The sequence below is a fragment of the Lynx canadensis genome, chromosome E1, assembly GCF_007474595.2.
Source record: "Lynx canadensis isolate LIC74 chromosome E1, mLynCan4.pri.v2, whole genome shotgun sequence".
Classification (NCBI taxonomy): Eukaryota; Metazoa; Chordata; class Mammalia; order Carnivora; family Felidae; genus Lynx; species Lynx canadensis.
The window spans coordinates 9,817,838-9,838,398 of NC_044316.2; the positions used below are offsets into that span (position 1 = coordinate 9,817,838).

General features: G+C 44.5%; 1 protein-coding gene across 1 annotated transcript in view; it reads right to left on the reverse strand.

Moving 5' to 3' along the window:
- SPECC1 (sperm antigen with calponin homology and coiled-coil domains 1) overlaps nucleotides 1-20,333 on the reverse strand; it is a 285,266-nt gene extending 264,933 nt beyond the window's left edge. Inside the window, exon 1 of the mRNA XM_030294995.1 lies at nucleotides 20,262-20,333. The gene's annotated coding sequence lies outside the window, so the exon portion shown is untranslated. The remainder of the gene's footprint in view (nucleotides 1-20,261) is intronic.
- Between the last annotated feature and the right edge of the window lie 228 nt (nucleotides 20,334-20,561).

Here is a 20,561-nt window from a genome sequence, read left to right on the forward strand (position 1 = left end):
AATCTCAACAAGGAAATAGATCTGAAAAACACTCTGAACCAATTAGAACACTAGATCTATAGAATGCTCAACCCAAGACAGCGGAATATACATTCTGCTCAAGTGCACATAGAACATTCTCAAAGACACACCGTGTGCTAGGCCATAAAACAAACCTCAATAAATTTAAAAGGACAAAAATACTCCAAAAATGTTGTCTAACCAAAATGGAATGTAGTTAGAAATCAAGAGCAGAAAAATATTTGGGAAACTCACAAATACATAAAAATTAAACAACATATTCCTAAATAACCAACGGGTCAGAAAAGAAATCAAAAGAGAAATCAGAAAATACTTTGATATGAATGAAAATGAAGAATTAACATACCAAAACGTATGGGATGCCACGATAGCAGTGCTGAGAGGGAAACCGACAGCTGCAAGTATCTATGTTAATGTTCGAAGGCAAGGAAGAGACAAGTAAGTATCTCCCAAACTGAGTAGGCATTTTGAGACTGGAAAACAAAAAAGACAACCCCATACAGTTTAGAGAGTTTTATTCAGGGTAATTAACTGACAGGAGGGATTGGGCAGACAATGATCCAATCAGCTGTGCAGCTATTCTCTGCAAAGTCCTGACCTTCATCTACAGATTTTATAGAATGAGGGGGTGTACAGAAGGGTGCTGTAGTGAGATCAAAGGGTTCCCATGCATTTCAAAGGGTTTGCATGCACCTAATTGACATCTAACATTTAATTAGGCCTCGTGGCACCACCTATGCCTCAGGAAGGGAAGAGACTATTTTATCTTTTTACCAAACTTGAGGAGGGACAAAGCAAGCCACCCCCATCCCAGCCTTGGCGGGCATTTCTAAGGTATGTATATTAATCTCCAAGAGAACGTGTAGCTCCAAGAGAGGTCATTGAGTGAACATGAACAAGAGGAGGGCGAGGGCCAAAGATGGAGTCAATATTGCCAGCATGCCTACAGTTAAAAGGAAAGATCTCAGATCAATAACTTAATCTTTCACCTTAAAACATTAAAAAAAGAAGAGTAAACTAAACCTAATGCACACAGAAGGAAGGAAATAATAGGTTAGAGCAAAAAATAACGAAATAGAGAACAGAAAAACAATAGAGAAGATAAGTAAAACTGGAAACGATTCTTTTAAAAGACCAAGAAAATTGACAAGTCTTTAGTTAGACTGATCAGGAAAAAATGAGAGACAATTCAAATTACTAGAATCAAAAATGAAAGAAGGGGTGTTACCAACAACCTTACAGAAATAAAAAGGATTATGAAGGAATACTACGAACAAATGTATGCCAACAAATTAGATAAGTGAAATGGAAAAATTCCTAGAAAGACACCATACCAAAACTGACTCAAGAATAAATAAACAATGTGAACAGAGCTATGACAAGTGAAAAGATCGAACTGGTAATGAAAAATTGTCCACAGAGAAAAGCTAGGCCCATATTTCATTGCTGAATTGTACTAAACAAGAATTTTAAATATCAACTCTTCACAAACTGTTCCAAAAAAAAATAGAAGAAAAAGCAACACTTCCCCTCATGAGACCAGTATTATCCTAATACCAAAATCAGATAAAGACATCACAAAAAACTACAGATCCGTAGCTCTTCTGAATATGGATATATAAAAATCCTTAAGAAAATATTAGCAAACCAATTCTAGCAACATTTAAAAAAAAAATGTATACCATTGACCAAGTGGATTTATCCCAGGAATTCGAGTTGGTTGAACATCGAAAACTCAATTAATCATTTCAATAGAATATATTTTAAAATCACATGATCATCTCAATAGACATAGGAAAAAAGCATTTGACAAAATCCAAACTCTTTCCTGATAAAAACACTCAACAAACTAGAGAGGAACTTCCTCAACCTGCTAATAATCATCTTCTAAAAACCCACAGCCTACATCATTCTTAATCGTGAAAGACTGGATGCACCCTCCCCCCCGCCCCCCAGGATCAGGAATAAGACAAAGATGTCTTCTCTGCCACTTCTATTCAACATAGTACTGGAGCTTCTGGTCAGGGCATTTAGGCAAGAAAAAACACCCGGATTGGAAAAGAAGAAGTACAATTACTTATATTCAGAGACTTACATGATCCTGTATTTAGAAAATCTTAAGTAAAGGGGTGCCTGGGTGTCTCAGTCGGTTAAGCGTCCAACTTCAGCTCAGGTCATGATCTCACGGTTCGTGAGTTTGAGCTCCGCATCAGGCTCTGTGCTGACAGCTCAGAGCCTGGAGCCTGCTTCAGATTTTGTGTCTCCCTCTCTCTCTCTCTCACTGCCCTTCCTCCACTCATGCTCGCTCTCTCTCTCTCTCTCTCTCTCTCTCAAAAAGTAGATAAACATTACAAATTTTTTAAAAAAATAAAATCTTAAATAAAACACACACACACACACACACACACACACACACACACACACACACAAAAGGGGCACCTGGGTAGTTCAATCAGTTAAGAGTCTCATGCTCTATTGACTGAGCTAGCCGAGAAGTCTAGCCCAGTCAGTTAAGTGTCCAACTCTTGATTTCAGCTCAGGTCATAATCACATGGTTCATGAGTTCAAGCCCCTCATCAGGCTCTGTGCTGACAGTGCAGAGGTTGCTTGGGATTCTCTGTCTCCCTCTCTCTCTCCCCCTCTCCCATGCATGTGCATGCATACGTGCCCCCCCCTCAAAAATAAATAAACATTTAAAAAATAATTTTTTCCAAAAGCACAACAAAAATAAAGATAAATTAGACTACACCACAATTAAAAACTTCTCTGCCTACAAGAACACCATCAAAAAAGTGAAAAGACAACCTACAGGATGGGAGAAACTACTTGCAAATCAGATACTGATATGGGTTTCATATCCAGAATATATAAACAGCTCCAACAACAACAACAATAAAGAACAACTCAATTTTAAAATGAGCAAAGGACTTGAATATCTTTCTCTAAAAAGGTATATAAATGGCCAAATATGACATGAAAAGATGCTCAATGTGTATCACAGAAATATAAACCAAAACCGCAATGAGATGAGACTCCACACCCACTAGGCTAGAATTAAAAAGTCAGAAAATAACAAACGTTGACAAGGATGTGGAAAAATCAAAACCCTCATTCACAGCTGGTGAGAATGTAAAACGGTGCAGCCACTTCTTAAAACAGTCTCGCGGTTCCTCAAATGATGAAACATAGACTTACCACATGACCCAGCAACTGTCCTCCTAGGTATGTACATGCCTGCCCCCAAAGAAAACATATGTCCACATAGGAACTTGTAAAGGGGTATTTATAGCAGCATTATTTATAATAGCAAAGGTGGTAACAACTCGAACGCACGTCAAATGACAAACGGAGAAACAAGTGGTATATCCATATATATATACCATATATATCCATATATGGATAGTATCCATAGAATACTATCTGCCCATAAAAAGGAATGCCATACTGCTTCATGCTACAACATGGATGACCGTTGAAGACATTATGCCAAGTGAAAGAAGTCAGTGACAAAAGACAATTGTATGATTCCTTTCAGTTTAAGGGGAAACACAAGTACAATGAGGAAGACTTTGTTTATCACAGGGTGGGACCTGCAGAGAATGGGAAACAGTCGGCATAGGCTCTGAGAGAAACCTGGGTCTGACCTCCCCCACCCCGGGACACACAGAACAGTGTGGTTGCTGGTCTCTAGGGAGGGAATGGTGCTTCGCTTGTGAAAGTATGAAGAAGCCAGAGAACTGAATCTGGGAAGAAACCACCCCTGTCACAACAAGAAACACCACCAAGAAACCACCCCGTCACAAATTGCACCTGTAGTCAATCCTGACAGCGGCTAACTACGCATCCTCCACCAAGGGAAAACAAAACAAAATAAGCTTTGATTACCATCCTTGCTCCTTGGACTCTACGCTGAGAGAAATAGCACAGAGCGTCTAGTTCAAGGCCAATCCTGCTCCTACCTTCTCCATCCTTCCCTCCACTTGAGCTCCCTCATCTCCTTTCTACTCATTCCTTTCCATTCTGGCTGATCCAATCCAGTCCTTCAGAATCCTTTTTTTTTTTTTTTTTTTTTTTTTTTTAGAGAGAGAGAGAGAGCGATTGAGAGCTTTCAAGAGTGGGGAAAAAGGGCAGAGGGAGAGAGAGAGAGAGAGAGAGAGAGAGAACCTTAAGCAGGCTCCATGCTCATCATGGAGCCCGACACGGGATTTGATCCCATGATCCTGAGATCATTACCTGAGCCGAAATCAAGAGTCGGTGGCTCAACCAACCGAGCGACCAAGGCACCTCCAGAATCCTCTTCTTGTTCCTACTTTTAAAGGCTAGAGTTTCCCAGGAGTCTCACCTTGGTTCTCTTCTCCATCCTACTTCTTCCCAAGCAATCTCACCCACTCTCATGGTTTTAACTTCCAAGAACAGACTTGTCTTCCCAAATCTGTATCTACCTTACACCAGAGACCTACATTTCCAGCTGCAGAATAGACACATCCACCACATCCACATGGATGCCACACTTAAAATGGATCATTTCCTCCAGACCCTGTCTTAGTTTGGGTTCCCCCAAATCTACCCCTTTAAGGTGAGGGTTTGAGAACAAACTAGTTATTTGGGAGGTGATACCAGAAAACTCGGGCAGAGGAGCAAGATGGCGAAGAAACGAATGAAAGTGTGCTTCATCAAGCAAGTTACCAGTGTGGGTACCTAAAGCTTAATCCCACTGAGGAACTCTGGGAACCAGCATATAAAATACCCACATCAGCACTCTACCACTGGAGAAGAAAGGAGCCGGGGTAGTCCTACACCAACTCCATTATCCTTGGTTGAAGGCTTCCGGGGAGTTGGAAGGGTGTTGATTCCCCGGCACTTTTACTCTGCTGTTCTGGGTTGCAACATGGGCACCAGAAAATCGTCAGCCAAAGAAACGCGGGTGCAAACAACGGGAAGTCAGGCCAGTGTTCACAGAAGTGGTGAGGGGAAGGGAATATGAGCAGCGTACCCACATTTCTGCTACCCATTCAAACCCGGAGCTCCTCCTGGATCCCCTCTTGTGGTTGGTATCACCCAACCCAGAGAAACATGGTGTCAAAACCAGCTCTTCTCTCTCTTTCACCCCTCCACCCAGGACCCTGAAGATTCTATACCCTGAGTGGTACGTCCTCTTCTCTCTTGGCATCCCCACTGCCAAAGCCTTGGTGTCTAACTGGATTTCCTACACTCTGCCTCCTCCTTCTCTCATCTATCCACTAAAAAAATTGCTAGCATGAACGTTCTAAAATGCAAATCCATTTACACACCATGTTAAAAATACTTCAATGCTTATATAAGGTAGCTGGAATAATCAAATTCGTAGAGACAAGTAAGCAGAAAGATGGATGCCAGGGGGGCTGGGGAGAGGGAATGGGGAGTTATTGTTGAATGCGGGACAGAGTTTCAGTCTGGGAAGACAGAAAAGTTCTGGAGATGGGTGATGGAGGTAGTTGTACGACAACATGAATGGCCTTAATGCCGCTGAACTGCACACTGAAAATGGTTAAGATGGTAAATGTTATGTACACTTTACCACAATAAAAAAAATGTGAATCCTTCCTTGGCTCCCACTGCCTACAGAATAAAGCCCCAGCATCTTCACATGACACATCAGTCTCCGTTCTCTAGTCCTTGCCTGTCCCTCCAGCCTCATCTCCTGCCATCCCAGCTTTGAGCTTCATCTCCCAGCATTTCCAACTACTCATGGTTTCCAGAATACATCTTGCTTTTCCATGACTGTTTCCCACTGCACCTTCTGGTTTCTCTTCCCAGAGTACCATTCACGCCCCTGACTACGAGCAACTTCTCTTCATTCCTCACAACTCATTCGTGCATCTATCTGTTCAATAATTATTTACTGGGTCTGGGACCCCCACCTTAGGAAACAGCAGTGGGAAAAGCAGGGTGGGAACAAGTGATTTCAAGTGAGAGTGTGTACAAGGTCCTTGAGAAGCATCTAAGAAGGGGGTCTCGCCTCATGTGGGAAAGTCAATCTTCACATGTGAGGGACCCTCTGATAGGGTTATCCCCTCTCCTTGATGCTGCTTCTGAGCCTTGTATGTACTTCTAATTTCTGCCCGTGCCACATTGTTTATAATCATTTTATAAAGCTTCTGTATTAGTCATGATTCTCTAGGCCGCAAGTGACATTAAACCAATCTGAACTAGCTTTACCAAAAAAAGAGGGAGGAATTATCAGCTTCTATGAATAAACCATGGGAAGTACCGAGGTAGATGTGGTCTATGGAACAAGCGAATCTGGGACCACCCACTCGCCAGGCCTTTCTGTGTGTTACCTTCATTCTCTCAGTGGGAGTCACAGATTCAGGCAGCATGAGATTCACTTAATTAATTAATTTCACAAATATCACAGCCTATCAATTCTGAGACACACATTATAATATCCCCGAAATCAGCATACTTCTTACGGTTGCCATTGGCCGTCAGCGCCGAGGTCTGGATGTGCGCAAAATCAGGCAGTTAAAGAGGCAGCTCACCAGAAAGCATGGTGACTTGGTTTGCATCCCAGGTGGCCTCACGGATAACTGCAATCCTATAATATTTCACTCTACAAACCAAGCAAGGGTGTTCAAAGAAGGGATGTGAGTCCCGGTTGCTTAATCGACACCTTCCGGTGACACCTGCAGCTAAGATCAAGGACGTTGTCAGCATCAATTTGCAGAATGGGTATCACAAGCTCAAAAGGAAATCCTGGAGAAAACTGAGGAATGCTTTTACAACCAACACATTACCTGTGTTCCTGATGGCAGAGGGGATGTTAACTGTGAAAAAAAATCACAGACACGAATGACTTGAATGACTTGGAACAAAAAAGCGATTCAAAAGGGAAAATCTAGGGGCGCCTGGGTGGCTCAGCTGGTTAAGGGTCTGACTCTTGATTTTGGCTCAGGTCACGATCTCATGGTTTGTGAGATCAAGCCCCGCATCGGGTTCTGTACTGACAGCGCAGAGCCTGCTTGGGATTCTCTCTCCCTCTTTCTCTACCCCTCCCCCCACTCAAAATAAATAAGCTTAAAAAAACAGAAAATCTGAATGTAAGGAAGTTTTGGAAATACCTTAACCAATTTATTTTGCTTACATTTTCCTTTTTGCATATCTATGAGAACGGAATATGACATACATTGATGTCTAAATAACTGTAAAAGATCTCTCAATAAGTCTAAAATAAAAAAATCGTGCAGGGGTGCCCAGGTTGCTTAGTCAGTGAAGCATCTGACTTCGGCTCAGGTCATGATCTCAAAGCTTGTGAGTTCGAGCCCCAAGTCGGGGTCTGTGCTGACACCTCAGAGCCTGGAGCCTGCTTTGGATGCTGTGTCTCGCTCTCTCTCTGCTCCTTGCCTGCTTGCACTCTGTCTCTGTTTCTCTCTCTCTCTTTCAAAAATAAACAATAAAACATTTAAAAAATTTAATGGACATAATAAAAAGCATTGCATTATAGTTTCATTGACTGGTTTTTTTTCTTTTTTAGTGGAACACAAAATAATTGTTTTAAAATTTTTAGCATCTTAGATTTTATGAAGTTGTGTTTATTGGGCACTTACTATGCACTGGAGACATACATTAAATAAAACAAGGACCAAGCTCCCATGGAGCTCGTGCACCCTTCTAACTCCAACCTCTTGCTTTACTGGCTCCATTTTGAACTATGCAAGGAAAAGTGATCAGCCCGATATGGATGACAGTTACCCTTGGAAAAATCTTTGTGAACAGGGAGTATGAAGTTCTATGATTGTTTCAATCTGGGTCACGGCCAGTCCCCGCACCCAAAGCGAAGCGTACTTCCAGAAAAAGGAAGAAAGGAGCCTTGAACAGAAAAAAAAAAAAATCAGAGTTGTTTTAATGTCCATTCGTCCTATAAGACACAGGAGTAGGGCTCTTACCTTTAGCGGGCAGGGTCCAATCAAGAAAACGGCATTCAAAAGAGGCAGTTCAATAAGAGGGAATTTAATACAGGGAGTAGTTACAAGGTTTGGGGAAGGGCTAAACAGCCAAATGGGACGGTGGGATGGTGAGCCAAGCCAGAGATCGGCAAGAGTGGGACGTGCCCAGCACACTTAAGGCTAGAGGGAAAAGGAAGAAGGTGGTATCACCAGAGGCCAGCGTCACTCGGCCGGAGCTGGGACCAAGCTGAAGATGGGGAAGAAATCCCCTGGCTTCTCCCTTCCCCTCACCTTCCAACCTTCCACCAGTGTCTTTCACTAGCCACCCTTAGCCAGTGGCATCTGGGCAAAGGAGCCCGCAAAATGAAGTTGGCAGGATCGGCTGCCTCCAGTAGAGAGAACAGGAGAAGGGGAGGGCATGACTCTGAGGGTGAAGAGATGAATAACGGGGAAAGGTATTATCCGTCTCTGTATCGAACACAGGACCTAAGTGCCTAGCACAGGACCCGGTTCCTACAGAAGGAAATCAACTCAGTACTAACAGAAACGGAGAATGGCCACTGAAACACGAGAGTAGAGATACGGATAGAGCGTTACTGCATTAGAGAGAAGAGGGTAACTTCCTCCACACAGGGTACCCGAGAGAGGGCTCACAAGAAAACGTGATGAATGAAAAAGGATACAAAAAACGGGCAAGGGTTTGCCAGAGGAATAGAAGGGGCGACAGTCAGCCAGGCCGGGAAGACCGCACACGCTGAAGGCAGGGCAAACGAAAGCATTGCAACAACGACCAGATGCAAAGTCCAATCCTATGAAGCGCTCTTTCCGTGCCTCTCCGTGCGATTGCATAGCTTTCCCCTTTCATTATTTACACAATGGGTCACACTAACATATGTCCTTACATCGAACCATTCTTGAATTCCCAGAGTGAAAACTATTTGGCCAAAATGTGTTACTCGTTTGATTCTGCTGCATTCATTTTGCCATTTCACTCGGGATACGTGCATAGATACCACACAGGTAAGCTTTGGTCCGTAGTTGGCTTTTGCTGGGCTCCCACTGTTCTCTATCAGGGCTACCTTAATTTTGTGAAATTATTTGGAGAACTTTCTATCTTTCCCTATTTTCTGGCATATTTTAATAGTTGTGGAATCGCCACCATCGACCTTGGGTTATTTAAGCATTGGTGATTCTGCTTGTGAGTTTGGGACTCAATCTCTTCCTTGTCACTCCTGCCACCCACTTTTTGGCCGCTTGCCACCCAAGCTACCGCTGTCCCGACTCCCCCCTTCCCTGCACCACAAAACCCTGATCTTTACCCCCCAGCTATAGTGAGTGAAACCCTCAAGGCCCTTGCCCCATCCCACCTAATTCCTCTTCCCCCTTTATTTTAGGTCTCTCCTTCTTACAGAAAGTCTTGTCTGATATGCTTCATCCTAAACCCCAGTGCCCGATTCTGTGCTCACCTGGTCTTGGCCTGTTATCTTCTCTTTTTTTTTAATATTTTTATTTTTTCATTCGAGAGAGAAAGAGAGAGAGCATGAGCAGGAGAGGGGCTGAGGGAGAGGGAAAGGGTGGGGCGGGGGGAGAGAGAAAGAGAGAACCCCAAGCAGACTCTATGCTCAGCATGGAGCCCAACGCAGGGCACAATCCCACAATCCTGGGGTCATGACCCGAGCCGAAATCAAGAGTCAGATGCTCAACGGACTGAGCCACCCAGGCGCCCCACTGGCCTGTTCTCTTCCTGGGTAATTGTCTGCTCATTTGTCTCCATACTTAAAGACGGATTTGTACCTTGTCCTTCATTATAATCTTAGCACTGGCACACAGTAGGTACTCACTGTGCAGCAATTAGGTGAATGCTATAAACTCACACCTCAGAAACAAGAGAAGAGAGGAATAATTGAGTTGGCAAACTACAGCTTGTGGCCAAATGAATGGAGCCCATCCCCTGTTGGCAATGTCTTTGGGCTATAAGGGCAGAGTTGAGTCGTTATGAGAGAGACTGTATGACCCTGGAAATCCTAAAATATTCACTATCTGGCTCTTCACAGAAAGTTTGCAGACGCTTGGTTTAGAGCTCCCGCTTCCACAGAGGCCTCTTTGTGCATCCAAATAAATGACAGTGCAGAAAGAGTTGGAAAGAATGAGTTATTGCTGCTGGAGGACGGTGGGGACATTAAGTCTGATGCCCATTCGATGTCATGAGCTGCTGTGCTCGCAACTCTGAGTCCACTTGACCCCACAACCACGTTCATCTAACATCTTCGTGAATATCAATGCCAGATTATTTATTTACGAGGTGTGGCTTCACATACAACAGGGCTGGTCATAAACCCAAACGACTCCAGGGACCAGGAGGTCAAGAGAACGAATGAGGCCACCCGGGTTGGGGAGAGCCTGTGGCATGAAGGAGGAACCACCATTCGGCTGCTTTAGCCGACGAGGAAATAGGATTTATTCAACAGAGGCTAGGGCTATGGATTTTTATGTGAAATGTCTTCTTTTTTTTTAAGTTTGTTTATTTTTGAGAGAGAGAGAGAGAAGGAGAGGGAGAGTGAGCAGGGGAGGAGCAGAGAGAGAGGAGGATAGAGGATCTAAAACAGACTCTGCGTTGACAACAAAGAGCCCAATGCAGGGCTTGAACTCACAAACCGAGAGATCAGGACCTGAACCGAAGTCAGACGCTTAACCAACTGAGGCACCCAGGCGCCCCAGAAATGTCTTAATTATTAACGTGCTGTCAGTCAACATATCAAGAGGCAAAGCTAAAATCCTGTGCACTCCTGGGGAAGGGTGGATGGCGCAGACACGTTGAAGACTGACCTGGCCATTCTTGGTTCTATGAAGCACAGGTGCACGCTGTGACCAGGAAATTCTGCTCCTGAGTCTAAATCCCAAAGAGATTCTCACACAGACCATCTGGGGGTGGGGGTGGGGTGGGGGGACATGAACCAACAAATGCAGAAACAAGTAAACAAAACAAGGGAGGGGCTTGCATAGATCAATGATGATAAAGTGCCAAGAAGGTAAATATGATTAATTATTCCCCACGCCTGAGGTCTGAAAACACAGGGAGAAGGAAGAAACAGGTCTACAACCAGATAAGTTACATGGGGTTACGTAGAAAAAAAAATGGTTTGGGAATCCAAGCCCCCACGCAGGTTCAATGACCTCAAAACACCTTTCGAACCAAAAACCTTTGAGTATACTCCAAAACTTAAACCAAAACATAAACCAAAAAACTTTGAGTATGCTGCTTGGGGAGACAGAACTCAGACAACCCGGGCAGTTAATGTCAGCTTGGTGTTTTACATCACTGTCCTCCTTACAGAACAAAAATCAGCCACGTGCTAAGCAGGGGACAGAATAAAGAGGACACGGCTTCCTACTCCCCTGTAGCCATTCCTTCAGCAAGCATTAATAGGCACCAACTGTGAGCATTTCACCCTACTAGGGAGGCACAACTAACATAACTAAGTAGGCATTGCTGTTCGGTCCTCAGGGAATTCTCAATCTTGCGGGAGATTAAACTCAGACCCAAAGGGTGAAGCAACGAAACCGTCTAATACAAAACCACAAAGGAGAAGTAAGTGAGAAAATGCTCCATGAGCAGAGCCGTGGCCGGAGATTGGGGAACAGAGCCTGACGCGGACTGGGGTGATCAGAATGGTCTGTGGAGAAGGTGTCTATTATGAGCTGCAGATTGCTACATTCGATGACAAGCCACCTGTCATCTTTTTTTTTTTTTAAGTTTTATTTATTTTTGAGAGAGACAGAGACAGAGCACAAGCGGAAGAGGAACAGAATCGGAAGCAGGCTCCGGGCTCTGAGCTGTCAGCACAGAGCCCGACGCGGGGCTCGAACTCATGAACCGTGAGATCATGACCTGAGCCCAAGTCGGACACTTAACCGCCTGAGCCACCCAGGCGCCTCGATAAGCCACCTGTCATCGTGAAGTGACCAACAGGAGCAAAATAGTTGAGTGGCTCGCCCACGCTCTGCCACTGACATCCCTGCTCACGGCTGCTTGGCGTGCCATATGTTGGTTTCTTCCAAAGTCAGCAAACAGGTCTTTACCCATTGTTTGTACCTTAATAATCAAAAATGTTGCTCCCTCCTCAGACAGGGCAAAAACCACCTGATAATCTGGCGGGGAGAAGCCATCTCTAGGTATGGTATCCATCTTTTTCTGTGGAAACTGAGAGGGAAATTTTGCCAAAAAGAATGAACACAGCAGGCTTGAGACTGCAATTCTTGTTAGGTTTTTTTAATTTATTTTTTTAATGTTTATTTATTTTTGAGAGAGAGAGAGACAGAGCGCGAGTGGGTTAGGGGCAGAGAGAGAGGGAGACACAGAATCCGAAACAAGCTCCAGGCTCTGAGCTGACAGCGCAGGGCTTGAACTCATGGGCCATAAGATCATGACCTGAGCTGAAGTCGGACACTTAACTGACTGAGCCACCCAGGTGCCCCGAGATTGCAATTCTTTTTTTACATATATTTTTAATGTTTATCTACTTTTGAGAGAGAGAGAGAGAGAGAGAGCGCGCACGCCAGGGAGGGGCAGAGAGAGAAGGAGACACAGAATCTGAAGCAGGCTCTGAGCTGTCAGCACAGAGCCCAATGTGGGGCTGGAACCCACGCACCGTGAGATCATGACCTGAGCCGAAGTCGGACGCTCAACCGACTGAGCCACCCAGGCACCTGGAGATTCCAATTCTAAAAAGGCCCTGCTTGTGAGGTTAGCCTTTGGCTGACATGGGGAACTTAGATTTGGGAAGTTCCCAAATTAGATTTAGGATCTAATTTAGATTTAGATCTAATTTGTTAGATTAGGAACAAATGTTCCTAACATTTGTAGAACTGGTAAGAGAGGCTCTCTGGGCCTAAAGTGTTTGCACAAACACTGTGGTTGATCCTGAACACCTGCCTTCCTGCCGGGAGTCTGAAGTTTTGGAATATGCTAGGCAGAGGGCGCCTACATGATCAGCCCCCTGTAAAACGCATGAGTCTCTCTGAGTCTCTAGTGAGCTGCCCCGGTGGACGACACTGGGGGACACATGCTGTCACGGCTCATCGCGGAGAATTAAACACGTCCTGTGACTCTACTGGAAGAGGACTCTTGGGAGCCAGTGTCCTTGGACTTGGTGCTGTGTGCCTCTTCCCTTTGATGATTTTGCTTTGTAGCCTCTCACAAAACAAATCACAGCCATGAATAAGCCAGTGTGCTGAGTCCTGTGAGACCTCCTAAGGAATCACTAAATCTCAGGATGGTCTTGTGGACCCCAGGCCTACAAACACAACCTAAATAAAAGATAATATTGGAGATTGGACTGACGTAATGGACTAAACACACACTTCTGCCTTCCGGGTGGCCTAAAAATCCATGGAATGGCAAAATATTATTTTTAAAATATTAAATTGATAAGACACCTAGACACACACACAAAAAGAAACAGTGCCACTGGCTAACTAGAACGTCTAAGAACTTTCTGAAAGGGAGAGGGTACTCAGAACGAGATTGCCTGAGCAAAGCACAGCCCCACACCTGCCCGGGAGGAGGCCGTCATGCAGTGGGAAATGATAAGGGGCTTCAGGCTCTGAATCGGCAGATAGAAGACGGGGCAGGGATGGAATATGACAACCCGATGAACTGGGGAACTACAGTCAGATAAGCCAGGACGACGAGACCCTTCCCCACACTCACTGAGCAGCCTACAACAAATGTTCCCTCACCTGAACTATGCACCCCACTCAGCAGCACCGTGCAACTCCTTGGCAATCTCCGGAGATGGCCTATGGCAAACAGGACAGGCGGGGAAATGGGAATTCTCAAACGTAAAGACGGGCACCAAAAGGAGAGTCACTGAGTTTTTCTAACGTCACAAAATGGGGACAGCAAGTCAACAGAACATATACCCAAGGAAAGAGAGTTAGTCCAGCACATAGAATATTAAGACATCCTTAGGAAGATTGGAGGGGACAGTCTGTCTGTGAAAAGGAAGCAGCTGAGAGGTGAAGATCTCTACACCGTGAAATAAAAAAGCAGAGTGAGGGGCAGGACATGGAATAACGCTATTATTTGTGCAAAAAAAAAAAAAAAAAAAGGAGGGATTAAGAATCGTTTCATATATCATTGTATTTGCACAAGGAGACCTTGGAGGACATATACAAAACTAATAACGGGGCTACCTGCTTGTGGGGTGAGGGAGAACTAGGCAGATGGGGGAAAGGGATGGTGGGAGACCTTTCGTGCATATCTTTTTAATACAGTATGATTTTTTTTATTTTTTTAGATGTTTTATTTATTTTTGAGAGACAGAGACAGAGTGTGAGCGGGGAAGGGGCAGAGAGAGGGAGACAGAGAAGTCGAAGCAGGCTCCAGGCTCTGAGAAGTCAGCACAGAGTCCGACACAAGGCTCGAGCCCATGAACTGTGAGATCGGGACTTGAGCTGAAGTTGGACACTTAACCGACTGAGCCACCCAGGCACCCCACATACAGTATGATTTTTGAACACTGAGTATCTTTTCTATTCTAAAAACTAAATTTTACAAAGTAGAGACCTTGAAAGTTAAATAAATGATAATCAACATGGAAAACACTCAACAGAGGGACTGGGGAGTTGACTGGACAAAGCCAAACACTAGATTTGTGAGTGGGAAAATCCAAGCCAAGGAATCTCCCAAAATGCAGCCCATAAAGATAAGGAGGCAGATCGTTTGAGAAGAAAGTGGAAGATGAGAGAAAAAGTTGAAAAGATGAAAGTGAAACATGAAAGATGAATTGAGAAATTCTGATACCCATTTAATAGGAATTCCAGAAAAAGAAAATAAAAGACAATGGAGGCAAGGAAATACCCAAAGAGAAACTTCCCCCGTGCCACAGAAATGCGTTAATCTACGGAAAGAAAGGGGCCACTAAGCACTGAGCAGAAAGAACAAAAAAGAACTATCCCCCCGGACAAACAGTAAAATGTTCCAACACCAAGAAAAAAGAAAAAATGGTTAAGCTTCAGAGAAAACAAACAGGTTAACTACAGAGAAATGGAAATCACACTGTAGAAACTTCTCATCAACGACACTAGATACCAGCAGATAATGCAGAATTATCTTCAAAATGCAGAGGTTTTAACCTGGAATCCTATCCTCAGCCAAGAGTACTCAGGCAGAAAAGCAAAATAAAAAATACTTTACACGTGCAAAGGCTCAGAAAGTTTACCACCCGCGAAATCTCAGGTGAAAAAACAAAGTTACTTGAGGATTCACTTAAGGAATAATGAATCCACAAAGTAGAAAAACAAGAGATGGAAGAACCAATGAAGAGCAAATAATTGGCAAAACTTATAAATGATGAGTAAATAGTAAAACATGGCTGTTTATGCATAATGTAAAAGAAAAAACAAAAACAAATTCCATATGATCTTAATACGAGGCAGAATTAAAATCAGGTTAAGGTTCACTCTTGCTTTACTCACGAAGGGTTCATATATACAGATTAGCTTTAAACACCAAGGGAAAAAAATGTTTAGATATGTGTGAAAATTTAAGGGTAGCAAAAGAGCTCGATTTCATTTATCATAAGGGAAATACGAATTAAAACCTCAATGTGATACCCACCAGGATGACTAAAATCTAAAAGACGGAAATTACCAAGAGATGGCAGCTGCTACCATGTATGTTTCTCAGGTACATAACTTAGAAACTGTCAATATTTACTTAAACCCTAGGCATGTGCTATGACCAAGCAATTCTCCTCCTGGATATACACACTCAACAGACATGCATACATTCATTCAACAAATGACAGGTACTAGAATGTTCACAGCAGCACTATTCACCGTATCCCCAAACTGCAAACAACCCAATCGTCAATCATGTAAAATGGGTTTCTACATCGTGGATACACACATGATGGGAATACATACAGCAAGGAGAACGGACAAACCACAACTACATTCAGAACGACAGACAAATCACACAACTGTAAGGTCGATGGCAAGAAGCTGGATATAAAAGGGCACATACTATATGATTCTATGGATGTAAAGTATGAGAATAGCTAAAACGAATCTACTGTGTTAGAAATCAAGACGGTGGGGGCACCCGGGTGGCTCAGTCAGTTAAGTGTCCGACTTTGGCTCAGGTCATGATCTCACTGCTCGTGAGTTCGAGCCCCGCGTCGGGCTCTGTGCTGACAGCTCGGAGCCTACAGCCTGCTACAGATTCTGTCTCCATCTCTCTGCCCTTGCCCTGCTCGCTCGCTCACTCGCTCTCTCTCTCTCTTTCCCTCAAATATAAAAAATAAAAAACATAAAAAAATAAAAAGAAATCAAGATAGTGGTTATCCTTGGGGGTGGGACACATGAGGGCAGATTCCGGAGTGTTGGAAAGGTTGTTTCTTGTTCTGAGTGTTGGTTATATGTGTATTCAGCCCGTCCAAATTCATGGATCTACACACTTAATATGTGTGTACCTTTAAACATTTATGTTATACCTCCATAAAGGGTGCCTGGGTGGCTCGGTCAGTTGGGCTTCTGACTCTTGATTTTGGCTCAGGTCATGGTCTCACAGTTCGTGAGATCGAGCCCCGTGTCGGGATCTGCTCAGACATCACAGAGCCTGCTTGGGATTCTCTTTCACCCTCTCTGTTTGCCCCTCCCCTGCACATGCACGAATGTGCTTTCTCTCTCAAAATAAGTAAATAAACTTTATTTAAAAAAATTAAAAAGTATCTAAAAACATAACTTCAAAAACACATGTAAATAGATAAGCACTATTTACAGGTGGTCTGTAAGTATACATATTACAAAAACTAATAGAAATAGAACAAAAGAAACCCACTGGGAATCATAGTGGAAAACTTTAACACAACTCTCAGAATCAACAGATCAAACAGAGAAAAAGTAAGCTAAGGAGACAGAGAACATAATTTGTAATTAATAAATTGGAAATAAATCTACAATTTCATGCAGAAAAATGTCACAAAAACTGACAGCTCATTAGATTACAAACTAATTTCTGTTTTCTCATCTCCATCCTTCTTTCAGCAATACGGCAGACTAGAGATCCCAAAGCCTTCCAGGCACAAAACATCTTTAAAAACTGCTAAGGGAAAAAAAAAAAAAAAAAAAAAAAACTACAACAACTTTAAAATCAATGGACTAGAGAAACCTAGTGAAGCCAAAATTCAAGAGTCCTGGCAAAATAAAGGCATTTTCAGATATTATAAAAACAGAATGCATCATCATTGAAGGAACTTCTAAAGAATGTACTTCAGGGAGAAGGAAAATGATTCAAAGTGATATAAGAAGGAATGGAGAGTGAATGGGGCACCTGGGTGGCTCAGTCCGTTAAGCGTCTGATTTCAGCTCAGGTCATGATCCCACACTCCGTGAGTTCGAGCCCCGCGTCAGGCACTGTGCCTGGAGCCTGTTGCAGATCCTGTGTCTCCCTCTCTCTCTGCCCCTCCCCTGCTCATGCTCTGTCTCTCTCTGTCTCAAAAAAAAAAAAAAAAAAAAAAGACGGAATGGAGAGTGAAGAAGATAGATAAACAGGTACAGAAATCTAATAAATATTGACCCAGAAAATCGGTATAATAGTAACATCAGCAATAATGTCCAATTTATTTATTTTCTTTTTTTTTTTTGCATTTATTTATTTTTGAGAGACAGAGAGAGACAGAGCACGAGCGGGGGAAGGGCAGAGAGAGAGAGGGAGACACAGAATCAGAGGCAGGCTCCAGGCTCCGACCTGTCAGCACAGAGCCAACGCGGGGCTCGAACCCACGAACCGTGACATCATGACCTGAGCCGAAGTCGGACACTTAACGGACTGAGCCACCCAGGCACCCCAATAATGTCCAATTTAAAGGACTGAAGTAGTAACAGAGCTTAACACCAAATGGGAGGTAACTGGAGTGAAAATATTAGAAGTCCTTGCCTTGTTCAGAAGGAGGACTTATTGATTACATAAATGATCTAAGCCTTCAAATTCAAAAGGCTAGAACTTGCAAAAATAAATTCAAATGAAGTAGGAAGATTAAGAATGTACGTTACTGACGTAGAAAAATAAAAGTAACAGGATTAATCAATAAATCCAGAACTGGTGCTTTGGAAAGATAATAAAATAAGCAAGGAGGAAGCAAGCCTGACCGATACAAAAAAAGAGAAAAGGCACACACACGAGAGTGTGAACAAGACGAACACACCATAAATGTGGAAGAACTATTTTCCTGCAACAGAAGACTATCTACAACATTATGCAAACACACATTAAATTCCAATAATGTTAATGATTTTCTGGGCAGATATAAAGCACTAGATTGACTTTGGAGAAATAGAAAACCTGAGGAAAATCAATGGTCGTGGAAAAAATAGAAAAGATAGTTAAGTACTGACATCAACTTCTTAAAAAAATATGATCACCAGCAGCCCAGGCAGCCTGCAGTCAGATTCTGCCAAACTTTAAGGAACAGATAATTCTTCTGCTCCACAGCAGAGAAAACGATGGAAAACTTCCCAACTGATTCAGTGAGGACATAATCAGCATAATTATAAACTCAGACCAAAAAAGGGGGGCAGGAGGGAAAAGTTACCGATCTCGCTTATAAATATAAATGCTAAAACTCTAATTAAATGTTAGCTTATTGAATCTATCAAACAACCCAAAAGTGCATTTTAATTTATGCCAGGATTTTAGTGACCGAAAATCTAGCAGTATAATCACCGATGTTATCAATTTTAAGAAGAAAACTACACAGTCATATCAATACATGTGATACACAAGCACTTGGGGGGGGCAGGATTCAACACTGACTCCTAACTTTTGAAACTCTTAGTAATTAGGCATAAATGAAAACTTACTTAATATGGTAAGAAAATATTTAGTGAAGATCGCCTTGGATCACTGCCCTAAAACCGAGCCCGAAACAAACTGTCCTAGCTAACCTTAATAGCCAGGACTGTAGAGACAGTGGTCAATGGAAGATAAATAAGAAGTACAAACATTGGTAAGAGACGTCTGCTCCCTTTGAACAGATGAAGAGAGAGTATTTGCCTACAACAACCAAACAAGTCAACTGAAAAACTATTAAAACGGATAGAGTTTCGTATGAAGGCTCAGCTTCAGATCTAGCCTAAGCTACCAAATTAAACGTGCTTGCTTTCTCAAAGGTACTACGCAAAGCTGTTTTCTGTGGAGTAAGACCTTAAGGTTGACAAACTTGCTCTGTCTCTCCTCCCCCGTCTTAAACGTGGCAAAAGCTTCGTGTTTGCAACCGGATAACCAAAATCTTCTCAAACCAAAATTTGTCCTGAAGAGTTGAGTTGTACCTCCCCTCAAAAACACGTTATCTCCTGCCTCCAGCTACCGCAGTTACTAATGGATAAGCATGTCAACCAGTCCAACATAATTCTTCCGATAGAGGGCAAGGAAGAGCACCTTCGCAGTAATTTTTTTTTCCCAAGCCTTATACTGCTTATTATATAAACTTACGTGCTGAAAACTGCAGCTCGCTCAAAATAAAAATGAGATATGCAGGGTCAAACTTCCTTTAAAAAAAAAGGGGGGGGGGGACCTAAAACTCATTTCATTTCAAACACATTTGGGAAGGAGGTCGTTGCTGTTGCACTCCTGGCAGGCTCCGCATCACCGGGCCACCCCTAAGCATCCAAACGGGTCCCCCAGGGCTCACAGGTGCACTGCGCTGTGGCACCGCCGGCTGACCCGGGAGACGCACAGCCAGCGCCTTCCCCGGTCACCCCAGGCCCACAGGGGGATCGGAGCTCTGTGGACGCGGAGGATGGCCAAGGGTTACCCGGTCCCCGACATACACGCATCCCCCGGACAGCACCAGGAGAAAGGTGCGGGAGGCTCCGGGGGCCGGGGGAGTCCCGGCCGGGCGTGCCCACGCACCTGTCCCACCGCGGCGAGGGTTGGGGGGCGCCTCTCAGGGCCGCAGTCCTCTGGGGTCACCTGGCCCTCTGTCCTGGGCTCCTACGCCAACCCCTGGGGCCCGGAAGGGAGGGGGGCGACCCCCTGCCGCTGCCACCTGCGGCACCGGTCCCGCAGTTCCCGGGCTTGGTGGGCAGGACAGGGTAGGAGGTCCGTCCCGGGCTGGGGGCGGGACCCGCCGGGCGGTGGGGGACCGGGGCCACCGCAGCGACAACGGCAACAGCGCGTGTTCCGTCTCGGACGGACAGTCTTGCGCCCCGCTGCCTGGACCCTCGGACCCCAGGGTTCGCCCGCCCGACCCGGGAAGACGACGCAGCTGAGGCGCAAAAGAGCCGGCGACCAGCGCGGCGCCTACTCACCGGCTCCGCTCGCTCCCGCCGCGCCGCCGCAGCCCGCAGCCGCCGCGGCTCCCCGAGCTCACGGATGCTCCGCGAAAGGTCCCTGGGATCCTACCCGCGCCTCCCGCAGCCGCCTCCAGGGGGCGGGCGAGAGCCGGCGCGAGGCATCCTGGGAGATGTAGTCCTGCGGCCGCTGCACATTCACCCTCGCAGCTCTCCATCCACGAACTGGTGGTGGTCCTTTCTTCCCCCGTGCTTCCTCTCTGTCTCCCTCAGGGGCTCACCTCCGCTTCTAGCTAATAAGTGTGGGAACGCTCCAGT